The sequence below is a fragment of the Rhopalosiphum maidis genome, chromosome 1 (genome assembly GCF_003676215.2).
Source record: "Rhopalosiphum maidis isolate BTI-1 chromosome 1, ASM367621v3, whole genome shotgun sequence".
Classification (NCBI taxonomy): Eukaryota; Metazoa; Arthropoda; class Insecta; order Hemiptera; family Aphididae; genus Rhopalosiphum; species Rhopalosiphum maidis.
In genome coordinates this window covers 3,372,413-3,388,314 of record NC_040877.1, presented here as the reverse complement: position 1 = coordinate 3,388,314, position 15,902 = coordinate 3,372,413, and the positions used below count along the sequence as shown (strand labels likewise).

The 15,902-nt window shown below is 26.4% G+C and overlaps 1 pseudogene; it reads right to left on the bottom strand.

Annotated features, from left to right (window-relative positions):
* Positions 1 to 8,178: 8,178 nt before the first annotated feature.
* On the bottom strand, positions 8,179 to 14,315 carry LOC113556121 (annotated as a pseudogene).
* Between the last annotated feature and the right edge of the window lie 1,587 nt (positions 14,316 to 15,902).

Sequence of the window (15,902 nt, the reverse complement as noted above, 5' to 3'; positions counted from 1 at the left end):
TTATGGAAAGAACATGAACTATATACGTAGTTAACCCTTGGCATTGTATTTTTTATAGTAGCGAAAATTGTTGGCACTGTTTTAAATGTGGCGTTTCTTAGTTTCTTGCCTCTTAAAAAAAATTTTAAATTGGCAAATTACCATAAAAACTCAATCCGTTTTTAAATTTGTTACCAAACCACAAAAAGGCAGACAGAAAAAGGATACGTTGAATAAAACATTATTGATGTAATAATAAAAAGAGAGACTCGGAATTGTATTACTTATTACTTTCAAAATTAAATGAGTATCATTTGAATCACCTATTTGAGAAACGATTACGTCGTGTCAATAAAAGGTAATTCGAAGAAAATAATAAAAAAACTCTTTTTATGTTACCATTTATTATGGTGAATATACCGAGAGGTTTAATGGAAATAACTTGGCGAGATACACAATTAAAAAAAAACTACATTTCGACTTGGGGAAGTTGCATGTTAAGTTCTTGGACTTACATCGTTTCTATACAACGTGGTGTAAATACGCGGCTGAATTACTATAGGTTCCTTTTGAATTTATATTTATTCTCAAATAGTCGTAGTCAGTACCAAATTCAGTGGCGGTGTGACAAAGGCTCTATGAGTGGTTGTCGGTAGATGCCGTGTTAGTAGTTTGTACACAATATAAACACCTACAAATAATATTATTAAAATATTATTATTATTATTTTTTTTTTAATACCTAATAGGACAGAAAAGAAGATAATAGACTACAATAAACTAATTTTATTGGTTATTATTTGACCCCATCATCTTAAAATTAAATATATATTTTTTAAATGTTCACACATGATAAATCTATATCTATAAATAACACTTCTAATCTCAATTTTGTGGCTTACGTTGTTTCTCTTTTGGTGGTTCATTTAAACTATAATAATATAGTAAAAATGTAATATTAGAAACCTTATTAGAAACAATAAGAATTATTTGTAATCTAAGATAACCCATTGGGCTCTACACGAGTTTTTCTCAGTGAGGCCCATTAATCTTTCGATATTAATTTAAATAAAAAAAAAATAGTTTTAATAAGTAGTGTTTTATATTTCACGAAAGTAGTTTTAATCAATATAACACCTTATAAGTATTATTATACTTTCTACTTTTAGGAAGCATTGATTTCCTATAAATTGTGAATAATTAAGCTAAAATCATATAATGTTCCTTTAATATTTAATATTAATTGTTTTTTCTTCATTATTTAACTTAATTCTTTAACTATATAATTAATTATAAGAAGAAACTATAAACCTTCGTAGAATATATATTATAATATTTATAAAATATTTAATTTATAATATGATACTAGTAACTACATATTAAACCATAAAAATCCACATATATACAAATTTAATTTTTATTTTGTCTTAAATAGTTTTATAATACCTACGTTAAAATAATTACTTTTAATTCACACTTATTGCTAGTTATTGGTGAAAATGTGAAATATGTTAAATACATTTTGTGAGACTATTAAATATGTAGATACGCAAAGTGCAACGAAAATATTTCATTTGTATTTCAAACTAAATCTGCATTTACCATATCTTTATTGGACTAAACAAATTTGACTAATTAAACAAGAAATAATTTACCAACTGTAGTTAGGTAGCCAGATTCTGAGCAGATCAATAAATATAATGGTTTTATAATATATTTTTATTTAGATTTTGAATGGTGCTATAATAATTTATTGGTTTCCAATAATGTGTATGTATTTTTTATGTCTGTGTCATCGCTTTTTTAACAAGTGTTTTAATCTTCAACTTTAAGGTGGTATCTGGTAGCAAGTTGGATTTAGTTAATTTTTTGAAAGATCTAAAGAAAAAATTGCTAGGACCATTGATTTTATAATATTAAAAAATCAATGCTAGTACTTTTTAAAATAATAGAGGAAAAGTAAAAATAATAGTAAATACAGGAAGGTTTACACAGAAAAAGATTTTTTTGCTGTAGTTCAAAAATTAAGAATTGTTGAAACTTAAATTCTTCACCAATTATTTTTGTGAGAATTTCACAAAAATAATTATACACTACGATATTGTTTTCAAACATGTTTAAAACTTAGTTTAATATTACTATACATTTGAAATTTTTGTATGATAAAAATGATTATATATAATGCTCTATCGTAGAGCTTTTATGTGTTTTGTTTTTGGCAAAAATTAGTTTAACCTGTATTACTATTAATAAAAAAATAAATTATCAATAGCTATATAAATATCAATATATAGTAAAATATCATTTTAAACGTAGGCTGATAGATTGTCACTCTGAGTAGTGTATTTCGTTATATTTTACCAAGCATTAAGTATCAAACATAATGTACATAATATATGATTTTTACGCATACGTGTGTATAGAATAAAATAATAGATAATCCTAATCTAATAATTCTATAAAAAATTACATAAATATGGCGCTGACACATATTGCATCATATATTATTTTAGAATATACAACATAACAGAAATAAAAAAAATATATTGCTCAGTTAATGTACGGTGACATCCGGTGTGTTAGTAAAAGGTGTATTGATTCCAAGAATTGTATATTGATGTAGAATTTGTCATAATTAGACGGTACAAATTATGCCAGTTATCTCATTAGTTAGAATGTTGGACCCCATAAATAGGACCTAAGACAGGGATAATTTCAGACGTGAATTTACCGTTAAAACGAATACTTTCTTGTCACACAGCATCAGTTTTGATTGTAAAATATAAAGAATATTTTTAATTTTAATTAAATTATTTTATATAACTATTTCAATTACAAATGATGTCACATACTCACATCCATTCAAACGATTTTTGATATTGATGCTTCTCATCGTACATATACAATGATTTAATGTACATTTAACACATCAAATTATAATGCCCTGCCCTACTCAATGATGAAGTACTGACTGCTACAACACAGCAAAGCGACTTCCCTAATTTTAATATTTTTTATTACTATTATACAGTACTACACATGTAAACGTAAACCTCATAAAGTCATAAAATGAATAATATTTAATTTTAATTTAAGGAGGCTCTTATTTAAGGGGGGAAAATATATTTTGAATATTTTGGATAATTTACGTAGTACGGTTCTAAATAACTTACTTAATTTCTCAAAATTAACATGTTCTTTAATATGCTAACAAGACAAAAAAATAAAAAAGTATTTGCTACAAAACATAGAAAAGAAGCTAACAAGTTCAAAATTTTTTTTAAAATAAAAATAATTATATTTATTTTCGCCAGCTTATAGGTCTAAATGTATGAACAATTTATTCGCTTATAGACGCAGTGACTAATTAATATATATACATTTTATATAGTGTCAAGCAAAAGCTAAAGTTTTCGTGGTCCATCCGCCATTGCGCCATCATATATATAGTCACGTTTTTATTGATTTTTTATTTCACACGTTCTATTTTGAGGGGGAATAGAGTCAGAATAGAGCAAGATGTCTGATGACCCATTGTGTTTATTGATTGCTATACTGTGATGAAAATATCAAAACTAACATTTACACCACTGAGATCTATGAAGTAGAAAATATTGGTTTTTTTTATTTTTTTCATTAAATATAATGCATTTCGTAATCAATATCTACAAAACTAGAATTATCAGACGAGGCGTGTATGATACTCGCACTTCCGACTTGGCGAAAAAGGCGTTAAGTTTTTTTTTTTATGACAAACTGGTTGTGATGTTAGCATCATGATTGAGTATATAAGTATATTATAAAAATATAAAATACAATCTGTATAGTTTTATATATGATATACATACTGTAGGTATATGCCTACTACTGATATCAATCGATAAGGCATGTGCAACGTGTTTAATGTGTACAGTGTTTATATACTGCAGTGTAGTATATACAATGTACTTAGGTAATATTGTACATTATAATTTATAATGTACCTATTAGGTATGACTTTCTAATAGGTATACGCGTAAAAACTCGGTTATAAGGTCAATTTTCGATCGGTTGTCAACGATTTAATACGTATAATACATGTCGTACGTATCTATATCGACTTGCTCTGCAGACTAATCTTATTAATAAACTACGTATAGATACATATAATTTTAAAAAAATTGGCCGCTTGTAAATGTATTTATTTAATTTTCTTTCTACTGTCCTTATGAATTCTTTATTATAATATTTTATTATTAATCACATTGCTGCGCACACACTATATTTTATACATACTACCTATATGAATGCATATATATTACATCAAATCGCTCCGTCGAATTAATATCATTTAACTCACTTGGCTTCTCCATTTCCCCGTCCATCAATTATTCAGCCGTGCAGTCCACCGCATTCGTATTCGCGGGTCCGCGGCCGCTTCCGGTGCGACGGTGACTCATTGCGTTCGACCGGCTGCTACAACCGACATGATATCCGCTAGCCGCACACAGCGCCAACATGCAACCCTCGCCGTGGTTGCGATCGGATGGGAAAACAATTTCGTGCCCAATTCATGGTCGATAGGTTTTCCACGGGCGTCTTACGTACGACAATTTCTCAATTACAGCAGTAATCCTCTCTATCTCTTCTCTCTCTCTCTCTCTCTCTCTGTGACAAGCGCGCGCGAATAACGACACTGCGGATGTGGATGACGGTGGTGTGATATTATTTAGACATTATTTGCAGATTTTATTATTTATAATATATTTTTATTATTATAACGACACGAGTATTATAAATTTAAGTACTTATAGCGTATTATATTTTTACACACACGATATATCGAGCTGGAACGCACCTATAATATATATACCGGCTGTTTTCGTCGTAGTACTTTTTATGATTGTTTTTTCGTATTGTTATGGAGTGTCTTGCTCAAGTTTTGTTTTATAGAGAAAAAAACACACAAACACGCCCGAACACGCTGTCACGGGTTGTGTAGTACCTAGGTACTAGTATCCGCCGTCTCGGTAGCACGCGCGCGCCCCCGATCGATAGCACAGCGCGAGCGTGTGTTCGTGTATTCGTGTGTATGTGCGTCTGTGTGTGAGGTTGACGTACACCTCGATGCAATTCTCCTCGACGGCATAATATTTATAATTTTGTATGCGATATGCCTACTGACGGTGCAACTGGTCGCTCTAAGATGTACCTATATAGTGCGTATAATTATAAATTATAGTAATTACGTAGCTGGAAATGATTAAAATTCAAAACACCTACTATTATATAAATAACAAAATACAAAAAATTCCGATTTTCGCGACCATCATATTTCTTATGTACCTAGGTACCTATCGTATATAATTCGTATTTAGTATTATCTATATATCGTATCATTATGGTATATCTAGGGTTGAGCACGATAGTGTCTATACCAATGGATCTTTAACTGTGATCCACGATACTCATGATGAAGAGGTCCGAAGCGCTAACAAATAAAACTTTGAAAATTGTAATTCTATTCCTCCTACAACATATTTATATGAAAAAGTCTTCTCTGGTATATCCAGTATCCATTTATAAAAACATAGAAACCAAACTATGAATTACTATTAAAGCGTTCAAGTATTGAGCCTGATTTTCAAAACTGATGTTTGGAGTAATTAAATTTAACACCATCCTTGACATTAATTAATAAAATAAATAAAAACGAAGTATTAAATTTTTATGTAAAACTATGTACCTATAATAAAAATAACTGATTGTTTTATGTTCTAAAATGCCTTCTCATGTGATTTATAATAATGTAATATATGATAGTTATTATAGGTTATTATAACATGAGATTTATTGTAAACAGCTTTGTAAAAACAAAAAAGTTATTTAAAAGAAGAAAGTTTGGAAAGGGCTCACGTACTTCAAAAGTTTAAGAACTGCCTTTCTATATACTATTAGGCTTTTGATTTATTTGACTGCAAAAAATGCGCGTTCGACTTTAACGGATTTGTAAAAAATGTTTAAGTGATTTCTGATACTAGGTAGTGATGAAATAATGAAATACTACTACCATACACCGCCTATGACTAAAAATAATAAAGGAACACAAACATTTATCAATTTTTATGATGAATGATTAACATTTTATATAATATTGATATAGTATATACTACGAGTATATCGTTTATGCTTTATGCAAATTATTAAAGCCACGATGCAATGTTTTAAAAAAATATGAGATAATTATGAATTTATTGATATTATACGTACTACTAATTACTGTAAAAGCTTCCCACCGAATACCTTCGCCAAAAGCCGGGGGAGGGGGCTAGTGACACAGCGGATAGAATGTATATAGTAATATACTATACGTTATATATTATATTTTGAATGAACGTCGGCATATAGAGATATTAGATTTTGAGTGGTTGGAATTTATCATTTCGTAGAAAAATTCGCGTTAATAATAACCGTCGTTTTCTCAAGACATTATCAATAATTATGCATGAAATGGATGGTATGCGAGTTTAGCCGATTTTATAATGACAAGATCAAAAAAATGTATATTAAAATAATCTAAATTCTCGACTTTTGTACATTCATACATTACTTATATGTGTATAATATACACTATATTCATAAATAAATACATTAACTAGTATTGAATATTATTACAACAAATTACTGATATTTTTTATTTATTATCAAATAATATTTTTTCAAGTTTGCATATATTCTTCAATCTATTATTGTGGGCCATCACGTATAAAATTTGATATTCATATTTTTGGCAATAAGATATTTCACTTCAGTCTAGTTTTGCACTTTATACAGAATAACAAATAGACTTGACCGAAAAAAAAAATATATGATACTTAATGTTTGACAAAAATATGTCAGCAAATTCTCAAAAATCATATTTTTTATAAAGTTAATACGTTCTAAGTTAATTTAATTAAAAAAATATTAATATTAAAAAAAAATTCTAAATAATAAACTACTTGACTTAGATAAATCTTTTTGCTATCAAAATTGTTCTTATAATCAGATTCACAAGTTGTCTACTTTAAATTTATACAAATAAATTAAAATTTTTTTATTTTCAGTACTTAAAAATAAACATAAAAAAAAATTAAACTATACATGTAACGCTAGGGTCTCTTAATGATAATTAAAAAAAAAAAAATTTAAATATTAATTAGAACAGAAGTTATTCCAAAAGTCAGTTCTATCTGTTACACTCTGTATATTGTGTTGATAGATAAGATATTGTACTAGTTATTTCATGCCTCTTGCACAAGAACAGAAATAATACTGATCCATTAAAACATTATTCCCATTCCCTAACATTTTATTTTTTTCCTACACACAGTAAAAAATACTTATTTTATTATCAATGCATATTCATTTGGATTTTTTACATCAATCTATATAACTCTGTGTGTATTCAATTTCAAATTATCTATTCTGTATTTAGTTTAAGCAATAATTAATTAATTGTGTATCACTAAAGAGCTCAAAATTCATTCTCAAGTGAATTTTATTCAGACTGTATGAACAAGACAAAAGTGATAAATTCTAAATTATTATAAAAGCACTACTATGGGTTATATGGTTTGTATCGTCAATAGACTAATTGTGTCGTCTGTATGTAGACGCATATACAATGCAGTGTTAGTAGTGTTACACATTAGCGTACTACTGGTATCTTTAAAATCTAATTTTTTTTTTAAAGAATTATTTTTAAATAGTCTAGCATAGGTACTGACAACGACATCTGTAGGTTACAACCAAAACCATGAAGTCAAGAACAAGAACAACAGTCGTCGTTGACTATAACAATTTACTTATTTAGTACTGTTTTGGTATACGTACATTTTAAATTATAATAAACTACCTATAATATAGGTTCTATATAGTAAAAATTAATAACTATAATATCTATACACGATTGAAAATTATTTTCGTGTTTTTTTTTAATTAAAATAATTCATAATATCTAGATATTGTTTTGGTGACCACACACGACCTAATGTATTTTATTATATTTATGACATATTCCTTAATAAATAAATACATTTTATTTTTTAGCACGAAATAAGTATGAAATAAGATTTATATAATTTATATTTCAAAATCATCAGTCTAGAATCATCAAGGAATAGCCAAAAGAATTAAAAATTTATAAATGTATAATATTTAATAATTACCGATAGGATAAATGTTTGTGATAATTAATTAATATTACAATTATGAGCATTTTAAAACACAAATGGCGTATTATTTAGATTTTAGATACATATAATAATGACATAGTTGTTGGTATAGTAACTAGTAATAAGTACATATGGAATTAGGGAGACATTATTCCTATCTTACTATAATTAAACTATTTTAAATTGTATAAATACATAATATATTCTTATATATAATTTATTGAGTTAATTATTTAATAGTGCATGCAATTCTATTTTTTTAAACAATGAATAATATATTATTTATATAATATTACACATAATATTATGTTGTTGTATTTATGGTTTTTAATTAATTGTCATAGGTGGTCGGTAAATCATGATTTCATACTCAGTGACGGATACTTCTTCTCCGTTATATGGAATGTAAAGTGTTCCATGACTGGGATGTATCTGTACATAAATAAAAAATAAAACAATATTAAAAATTATTTTTCTGTAATTGAATGACTATACAAAAAGTATTGAAAAATGTATAGGACTGTTTATGAAAATCAACTATTAATATTAAATACAAATGACAAACAACTCGTGTTAAAAATTTGCATATGGTATTTCAATACAAGTCACGATAAAATATTAATTGCTTAAAGTTTGTAAGTAAAATATTACTTTTCCAGGAGTTATTGTTCCGTCATGAAGCGTGCGTCCCATGTAAAGTTTTTCACCGTTAACGGTTGCACCTATAACAATAGCGTTTGGTGGAATATGGTTTCCTTGAGCAGTTTGCCATGCCACGTTTGCATGACATAAAACCTGTAAGAAAAAAAATGGAAATGTTATATAAATAATGTAAATAAATATTTGTATACAATATAAAAGATTGAAATTTAAAACGTAATATTATCCTACTCAATTAAGTAAAAACAATAGAAATTGTGAATACAACTAATTAAAATAATGTATAAGTATGAACTAATACATTGTATTTGTCCTAATCTTAACTCAATTCTTCTAATTTTATAAGTTTTGAAAAATATTATTGTAAATAATAAACTATTTATAATATATAGGTTGCATATTCCACACAGAATGGAAGGTCATCCTGTAATACACGATGCATTACAAATATAATATGTTAATAATTTTTATTAATCGGATTTAAAGAAAATCAGTTGGAAAAATGTGCATACTTATCAAAAATACTTTTCGATGAGTAAATACAAATTTAAATGCGCAGATATATTAAAAACTGACGAGTACAAATAATGTGGTTCAATGTAAACTGTAGATCTGTGTGTTTTTAAGTGCTTACAGTAGCATTATAGTATTTTATATGTATATCTTTAATAGTGCTTAAAATGAGGAGAATCATAGGAATAAATATAATATTCCTATATACCTATAAACATGTTTGCTTACACTTAATAGAATGAAAAATATTGTACATGATAGAAAAATGTTTGTATATATTATATATTATAATGTATTACAGGTCATCTAAATCTTGCATTACAATACTTATAATGAATGGGGATTAGGTACAATAAGGTCTAATGCTAAATATGTATAATATGATATACGATATGTAATCCGACTGTATACCGTACAATATAATACAAATAGATACTAGAGTACTAGACACATGATAATATAAATTGTACGTCCATCATAATAATACGAGTATATGTATAGAAATAATTAAAATAACGCATGGCATCGAACATTCATACAGCCCCTCCTAACAAGTGGACGTTTTGCGGTTTCCGTTTCGTTATAGAGTATACTGTATGCACTATAATACTCAAGTGTGTAGAGTATGCTATACAGGGTAATTACTCGAACATAGACTACTGATAATTACAAGTTTCAACTTGTATAGTTGTATTTAAGCTTAGTATTTAAAATTTTTTATTATTACTTATTAATAATATACTTATAATACTATTATTGCTTAACTATATTACTAAAAAGAAGTCTAATCATTTATCTTATGCTATTTTAGATATTTTACTTTTGTGACTACCATACAAATTTATTTATGTTTTGGGACAAGATATTTTTTCATTATTATGTTGGATATGAGTTTATTATTTATAAACACTTTACACTGCTAATAAAACTAAAAAAAGGTTTAAAAATGAAAATAAAATAACACTAATTAAAGTTTCGTTTAATATTTGTCACTTATCTATTTACCTACCTACATCGAATTGTTCATGATAATATTGGACTAAGAATATGAGTTATTATAAAAAATAATAAAAGGTTAGAAGTAATAAAGGAAGTATAACATTAATAGATATCTACTTACCTACTACAAATTATAAGCACATTTATTGTTTTTAAAAATTACTATAATAATAAGAATAGAATAAGTGTTAAAAATAATCACCCTATATACTAATATACATATATACATGGCACATTATACATAACCTATGTATATGTAATATAATTTACGACACGGGTTTTAAACGATTATAAAATTAATAGTAATTGATCTGACCTCGAAGTGGCTCAAGCATGCTCCATGCCTCCCCAACACACGTATGCCGACGAATGACTCGGGTTAATTTTCGCTGGCAGCAAGTCACCTTCGTAAAAAGCCCGACCCGCGTACAACGGGTCACCGCCCTTGTCCGTGCCCGCGTGTACGGCTCCTCTGGGTAATGGATCGCCGGAATTGCATGGTACCCACAACAGAGTGTGTTGTTGATCCATCGGAACCCATCCATAACCACCTGTGAAAAATGAATAAAAGAAATATTTTACAAAAGATTGATATAAAATAATATGTTTTTTTCTTCTATTTAAATTAAAAATATATTTTATTAGTTTAATTACTTAAGTAAATACTTAATTATTAATATATTAATAAAACAATAAAATTATTTTAGTAAAAATTAATGTTTTTAATTGTCTAAGATAATGTATTATTTTAGACATTTTAGGTACATAGTATATTATATGCACCTATAGGTAGTTGAAAATTAAAGTAAATATACTTGTTTTTTTACTTCTATAATCATTTTTAAAAAATAACTACCAAGCCTAAATTATATTATGTATAAAAAAAATACTACCATAGTAACTAAGTACAGCCATTCACAAATAATCCCTTTATAGAATTTATACATACCAGACATTGGTAAAATCATTGGTTATCAAAATCGAAAATCGTCAAAAAAATGATTTTGGAAATCTAAATTGTAAATCCTAAAAAAAATATAGATGAATCAATATAAAGACTCCTTTAATCCATAATCATATCCATACAGTGTGTTGCAGTTACAGGCATAGAGTAAACGCTACTAATTAGTAGGTAGTTAGAACTAAATTAATCACAAATAACAAGGATTTTATATTATGTTCCGACGATTATTTTATCCGCCATATGAGTTCATTTTATTACTTCTAATCTAGCGATAAACGGAATAGTTTTGAGGTTTTAACTACGAAACATGAAAATTTCACCTATATCTGTCAATAATATAGTAAGTAACCTGATTATTAAAATTATAAATTAAATAAATAAATAAATATTATTTTTGTGAAAATTATTCAAAAATTAACAAAAAGCATTCAGTAAACAAAAAATAGCACTTTTAAGGAAAAGTCAAATTTTTTTTAAGTTAAAGTTTTGATGAAATTGGATGTTAAAGTAATAAAGTGTAAAATAATAATTTATCAGTAAACAATTTTGTTTAAATTTTTGGTTATAATTTTAAAAGTATATTATATCGCAGACATATTTGACTATTATTTATGCTATTTTTATAGATATAGACATTTGAAATGCATACATTTTTTATAAACGTTTTAAGTTTAAATTTTGACAAAATCCATCAAGATAACGAAAATTTACAAATTATTTTGTAGATAAAAATTAGATAGGTACTTAAGCAAAGAATTACAATTTTAGTAATAATATGTAATTCAAAAGTATTATCCACGGTAATTTATAACTTTTAAGAATATTATTATTATATTTTAGTATTTTACTTTTATTATGGATAATGTCATTTTTAAAATGTGCTTAGATTAATTTTAAGGTATGCCTATATTTTATACTACTAACCTAACTATTAATACTGTTTTGTGATAAGCCAGTACCAGAATAATGTATGATTTAAATATTATATACTACCTGTCTACCTATTATAATAATTAATGATAAAATAAATGCAATTTTTTCGAAATAATTAAATTTACCGTAATTATTAACAATAATAGTAAAATAAAGGATTACAGTTGTAATATCTATGTATATGTATTTATGTTGCTTTTTGGCCCTTTATGGACTCAAAACTACTTAATAGTTTTTTATAAAAGTAAGTCAATACCCAAGCAAAATCCTTGAGACTAAGAGGGTGTTTATAGCTTATTTGTTAACCCTAATATAGGTTGGTATGGATAGTTCAAATATGAAGTCTTTAAATTAATTATTGTTATTGTTTTTGTATTAAATAATTCAGCTGAAACAAAATGGAAAACGATAGAAAGATAGATTAATTTTAATCTAGTCAAAGTTGGGAATACAACATGCAAGTAAACACCAGTACCTAGATATATAAATAAATAAAAATTAATTAAATATACCAGGTAATATAGGCTAATAGTTGACAGACCGCGCGGAACACCCAGAATCGTTTTTCGTATGCATTAATATATTATTGAATTGAAATTTAACATTTTCATTAGGTACAATATAGCCTACTCAATGACGAGGTACTTTATATCTATTTCTAGAGCGATTACCAATTTATTGTTCTTTTTTTTATATTATATTATATTTTATAATACAGCCGAGTCGCAATAATTCGAAGTTAAAGAGAGATAAAAATTCGCTTCATGATATGTAATTCGAATTTATATTAATTTATATTTCTATGGGAATAAAAAAAAATTCGAATTGTCAAGGTTTTTGAGTTATCGAGGTTCGAGTTATCGATATGTATTTATGCATATTAATGTTAAAAATTATTGTCAATCTAGTCAATCTACACATATGTGCATGATTGGGTTTGATATATTTATCTATAAAATGTAAGATGAGTTTTGTAGTATAATCACAGAATAAATTAAATAACCTGGTCACCACTACTCGCTACAGACTTATGTTGTTGCATTTTCTGTACCAGAAATCTATATATTTTTTTATTTTAATTAAAATTCCAACAATAAAAGCGTATGTGCACAATTATTGTCACGATGTCCAGTTCTATTATGTAATACTTATGAAAATGTGTAATAAATCGAATTAATCGTATTTTTATTCATTCATAAAATATTTTCATAAATTGGAATTCTTTAATTATAAACTATCGTGGTTTCCAACTATTCTACACCTACTTTGGCGTTAAGACTCAAAAGTCTCGCGCCTCCTTGCATAAATTGAAAAAATTGAATATATATAAAATGTAATTAAATAAATACAAATTTTACTTCATAACAGTTTGCACCCCCTAACAATGTGTACAGTGTGTACACGCCTCCGGGTTGGGAAACACTGAACTAAAATAATTAACTCATATTTTTATACCAATCTAAACGGTAACTAAGTCCAAAATAACGAACTGGACGGTAGAAAATGTCAATATTCCGAGCACTAATTATTATATTTTATTGATAGGTAATATTATATTTATTATATCTCTAAATGACTAGATGGAATTAAAATGACTATTACCTATAGTTGAAAAATTCATCTTTAGTTAAAAGGTACTATACTAAATGCAGTAAAATTATAATAATATATAATATCTTATGTCATCATTGTACAAGTTATAGGCGTATAACCTAACCATAACCGCCGGTATAGCCTATATACTAAAGTATATAGATAATAAAATATAGAAATAGTTACAATGTTTTATTATAAATATTTGGTAAAATTTATGAAATTTCAAGTAGGCACCAACTGCCAAGTACCTATATACGATATACCTAAAAGGAGCACATCGTATAACAGTGATTCTGACAAAAAAATTTCATATTATGTACAATGATTAAGTGATTTACTTACCCAGCATTTTTATAGTTCTTCTGAAGATACAATTTCACAACTTTGAGCTTCACTTATGAACAACAAATACCTAATCACTGTCACTACAATAATGACATATGCAGAATTTCGTGCGCACGAAAACATGTACATGACCGAGTGGAATATGTAGATTTATCTGTAATCTCAAGTGTTTATTGTAATGCTAATAAGATTAGATACGTTGCTCATTACTAACACATTATATTTATTTCATCTATGCTGTTGCTTTTATATAAGTTCAGTGGCATTGTTTTACATGATGTTATAGGATACGAATAGGTTGGAAATAAATATATCTTTAATCAATATTTATACCAAAACCCCTCGCAAAAATAACATTTATACATATTTTTAAATATGAGTTGGTAATGGACTAATGAATATTTAAAAATAATTATCTAATGCAAATTCATAAGTTAGAGTGTGCTTTGTTACATCATTCCAGAAATCCATAAAATATGATATCACTATTTATTATTATGTTTTATGTACGGTTGGTAAATATATAGTTAATGTGGTATTTATTCTTTGTTTATTCAATCAAAATATATTTCACTCTATCACTCTAAATGTGGTTAACTTGTGTGTTAACAAATTCTATTTTTAATTATCATAAAATAGTTTCAATTTTAGATTTTTACAATACATAAAACTATTATCGTCTATATCATTTTTAATGTAAATTAATATCTTTTATGTAATATATTCAGCCAATTCAGGTATAACAATGTTTTGTTGAAGCTATTATTTATTTTTTTAATAGACGATAGTATATTTGTGTAAAGGTAGATTGATTTATTAAATGATTTTCACTACTTATGGTTATAATTTTGTAATATAAGAAAACAAAATTAAGTTAAAAAATACTAAAATATAAATAGGTACCTGCTTTTCAAATGCAAATTTTAATAATTTAAATGTTTTAGATAGGTACATCTATAAAATAATATTAGGCATTTACCTACATGCATCTACTAATTACCAATACCTACTTCAATTAAATTATCAAATTATTATTAAATTTCCAATATTTCGCATCCTTGTAAAAAAAATTTATGAGTAAGAACATTAATTACCTATAATTTAAGTTTAGTATGCTTTTATAATTATTGTTAGTATAATATTTGTTTATTAATAATTTTTATGAGTGGCTAGGTACTATATAGTTATAAATGGATAAATGCTGTTTAATCAACAAAGTAATGGGTACATAATACTATATAATATAAATATTATAAAGGTCCGGTTTATGTTTAGTGGGTATATTATAAGTATATATTATTATATTTTTGCAGTAGTTTTTTTCTTATCATAATAAAAACACTTCACTTTAATTCTATGTAAAAGCTGAGAAATAAAATTGAACCATCTATTCAGAAGTATGTATTGTATCTTTGACAATTGCTTTAAAATATAATGATGTACAAAATTAAAAAAACAAATTGTGAATTCGTTTTTATGTATAACAGTGGTTCTCAACCTGTGCTCCACGAGCTCATTTTATAGACATCAAAATGATTTACGATTTGTCGTAATTAAAAAGACAAACAATTGTTTTATGTATAAAATTACTTAGCACACATTGTATTATGATACATTATCGGCTGTTGGATAAATAACACACGTCTATGATACCTAATTGGTTATTAATGACAACTAGTGTACATTTTTATCATGATCCTCATAGTATTCGTAATAGAA